We start from the raw sequence: 4,234 nt of genomic DNA, 5'->3' as shown, positions 1-4,234 counted from the left end.
CCCGAGTACACGACCCGTTTCCCAAAAACCTGAGTGTTAACCTTAAAGGATGGTCAAATTCGAGTATATATATTTTTCTTTCATCAAAGTAAGCAAATGAGCGTAGTGTGGACAAATCGACATAAAGAAAAATTTTATTATCATTCAAATATGCCCATAATGACTTATATAAACCAATGTCTCCAAAATTTATAAATACAAGAATTATATGATTTAATACATGAGAAATAATAGGAAGCATATAAATATAAGCCGCAAGATCACATAACTCCTCCAAGCATACAGTCATGCATTCCTGGTGATCGTACCGTGCTCCTTATCAAGTCTGAATATGCAAATCACTTAAGCCACCTGTACTACCTGTACGGTTTTATATTTGATGGATGAGTGGTCAACTCAGTGTGAATTCTCCTCAAGATTACACACCGCCACATTAGGTAAGAAATAGTATAAAACATATAGACAACCAAAACACAGTATATGCAGTCTTGTTAGATGCATGGATGCATGAATGTAATGATCGACCCGGGTAAAACATCCAGACGGTCTGTGCCCTGGGTAAAACATCTGGACGGGCAAAGGGGTCGTCACCCAAGGATAAAACTGGTATCAGCGCAACACGCAGCGTAATCGCAGGGCATGATAAACCGAGTCAATATCACAATCGAATGACTGGTCATAAGTGCAACACGCAGCGTAATTGCAGGGCAGAGTGATCTAAGTCATCGAAATATGCCATGTATGCATGACTTGTCAGCCCATTATTAGTCCATTTACAACCAGCCAATTTAAGTAAGCTCACGGTCACTACGGGGAGCACATGGCCCAGCGTAGGCCGACGGCTCGGGCATAGTGTCCCATTACCACCATCCCCAGCCCATGAGACTACCACCTTAGGATGTTTAATGGAACCCCGTCGACTAGTGGCCAATCATATTACAATATATGGGGCTTACCATCACATGGTTGCACAGTGTAAAACATTGGACCCATATAGAGAAAATACTAGAACAAAGCCACATAGGGCGATATCAAAGTAGGCCACATAGGGCGAGTATCAGAACCTTGCGATAAAAGACCATCCTTGAAAACCATTGGACACAACAACCCTGGATGATAGGCCCACATCAATGATCCATTTAGACCACCACTCAATAACCACTAAGTCGAAGGCCCATTTTAATCACAACCAGTCGGGTTACATCCCAAGTATGGGTGTACATTTATAGGTGGGGGTTTTTCACTAATGTACCAGTTTGAAGTCTATAAGCAATACACAATAATCCACAAGCATGAACAAATATACAGGATAATCATAAAGCATGTAATACATCAATTTAATTTCTACTAGCTAACACATGTGATTATAAAGGGAGATATCAATTATGAATTTAAATAAAAATTATAACTTAAGCTAATGAAAAGATGGAAAGCTCAATGGGAAGAATCATCACCTGATCAGGAACCGAATCACCTTCTAGTGACGCTAACTGCTTGCGCCCTTAGGATTGAATCCTAGCACAAATTATGGATTTGTACAATTAGGTCCAAGTTCTACTCATTACTTAGGTTTAAGATCATGGCCTAGGATTTAAATTATTTATCTTAGGGTGTAGTCTTAAATTTAGTTTCTAGGATTTGAACTCTAGTTGGTGTATTAGTTACCATTTAACGTTAATGATATAACTATTATTTGTGACCATGGTATTAATCAGTATTACAATTGAAGTATAATGGTACAACCTATTATTAGAGATAACATTTCCAAGTGGTGGATACCATGCTAATATCACTAAAGGTAGTTTCATTTATAATAACTAATGTTAGCGTAACATGATAATAGTAATCATTATGATGATAATTAATATTATGATCTACTATTATGGTAATATTTGAGAACAGTAAGTAAAATACAACTATTTACTAATTGTAATTTCATTTATAATAACTTGTGTTAGAAGGCATTCAAGTCCTTGGAATGAATGGGGTTTGTAAGGACCCGATGATCAAGGGAACTTGGGCCAGCATTAGGGTGAACAGGCCTACAAAGTTTTGTATCCCTAAGTGGCCTAGGTTGGGCTTGAGACTGCCCCTAGTTAAGGCCCGAACTGGGCTTGGTCTGGTCTGACCATTGTTTTGTAAGGTAGCGGCCACAAAAACTAGGCCCAAACTTGCCTGGTTCGGCCCACCCTTTCACTATCCAGCGGAGATCCAGGGAACTGGGCTTTTCCATGATTCCTGTGGTCCACAGACCCTAGCCCAGACGTGGCTCAACGGGACTTATGGTGTGGCCCATTAAGACCTATCTCACGTACGTGCAGCCCTCTGGGATACATCTCAGGTGAAACCCACTGTGGTGCGTGGTGAGGCCCATAGGGCTAGCTAAGACATGGCCCACTGATGCCTGGAACCGCACATGCCCATTATGCCTGATCTCGGCCAGATCTTGGGCTGATTTTGGCCTGTTGCTAAGACTGATCTCAGCCCAGGTCATGGCCCATTAAATGGCCCAACTTCTGCTCTATTTTTGGCCCAACTGAGGGTCTTTTTCAGCTCAGGTAACAGCCCAGCTGAGGCCTGTTCTCAGCTGTTTGCATGGCCGGATGAAGGCTCATATCTCAGCTCGTTTCGTGGCATGATCTCCGCCCTGATTGTGGCCTATAGTATATATGGTGGGGCCCATGTGCGGCCCACCTCATAAATGAGTGGTGGGCTGATGGTTTGGCCCACTAGTGATGAGACTAGGTGCGCCCCACAACCTTGTGTGGTGCGGCCCGCTGAGATTTGTCTCAGATGTAGCCCACCAGTGGTGTTACTTAGCTGAGAATGAGCCATCCTCGGGGTCCGTTTGGAGGTCATCCACGGCCCGACCGAGAGCCATGTGGAGGGCGTTTTCCAGTCCAACAACAAGGCCTAGGTGAAGGTCGTTTAGCTCTCACAGAGCTTCCCAATCTCAGCCGATTGACTCCCACGGCAACGTGCTATTGAGTGAAAGAAGAATGAGGAGGGTAGACTGTTACCCAGCCAGTTTTGATGTTTGTTGCATTAGCTTGACTCAGGTGCGACACAAACGGAGAAGAAGGCACCGACATCAATGGCAGACTCCCACCCATCGCTTCTTTCTCCAATCCGACTGCATGGGTGAATTCCTAGGGGCGTAATGGAGCTTGTAGGTGAGAAGTTTCGAAGCTCCACCATCATTTGAGTGGTGGGTTCAAAGGAAGAAGGAAGGTGGTTGCCGTTTTTCGAGCGCAGTTGCTGAAAATGGAGAATGAGCCCCTGTTGCTCAATCCCCATGTGCTTTTAACGAACCCTAGCTCCATCCTGATCCGTTGGATTAAAACCACACGATCCAGATTCGTTCTGGCTGAATCCGCCTTCAAAATAGTGGGTGAAAACTGAAACCAGCTATTGGTTTTGCTTGAATGCCCTAACCCATCGGACGGCCGAGATCTCTCCTAAACGGAAGGCTAGGATTAGAGGAATCCTCCTCTCGTGGGGTCGCTCTGCTGGCAACCGTAGGTTTCCATTTATGGAAACGTTGTGTTTATAGGCTTCGTTTGGGTCGGTTCTTGTGTGCATGAGGGTATACTTTAACAGACGAGACCACTGGGGTTTGTTTAGGGTCATCATCTGGTCATGATTAACGGTCCAGATCACTGATTGGGTCCCTCATGGTGGGCCATAGCACGTCCCAAACGGACCGCGTCTGTCCTCTGTGAAAACAACAGAAGAGAGAAAATCTCTCCTTTTTGAAGGGATTTCGGGTCAAGCCCGATTTGACTGGAGATGTAATCCAGTGCACCTCGAGTGCACTCCCTCTGGTGCACGCATGCAATAGCTGTGGGGGCCCATAGAGATGTTTTCAAGAAATCCACACCATCCATTAGGTTCTAGGGGCCTATATGGGTCCCCATGCTATAGATCAGGCATATCCCAGGGCCCAGGTGGGCCATAGTATTGGACTTGCACGTCCAAATAACACTACTCGACGATCTCATGGTCAAATCACCCTAAAATCGGACGTCAATGGTTAAAAGGTCTTAGTCGATTGTTTGTAAGACTCTTATAATATATTGCTTCCCATATACTAGCATTAATATTAATTTTATTATTAGTACTACTTATAACTATCATTATTCATTTCTTTATTATTATTATTATTTTCACTTGTGTGTGCATCATGTCGTGGGTCCCGCTCCTAGGTCACTAGGACTATTTATCTCATGATTTT

The sequence above is a fragment of the Magnolia sinica genome, chromosome 10 (genome assembly GCF_029962835.1).
Source record: "Magnolia sinica isolate HGM2019 chromosome 10, MsV1, whole genome shotgun sequence".
Lineage (NCBI taxonomy): Eukaryota > Viridiplantae > Streptophyta > Magnoliopsida > Magnoliales > Magnoliaceae > Magnolia > Magnolia sinica.
The sequence above is the reverse complement of the archived record's forward strand: the minus strand, read 5'-3'. Positions refer to the sequence as shown.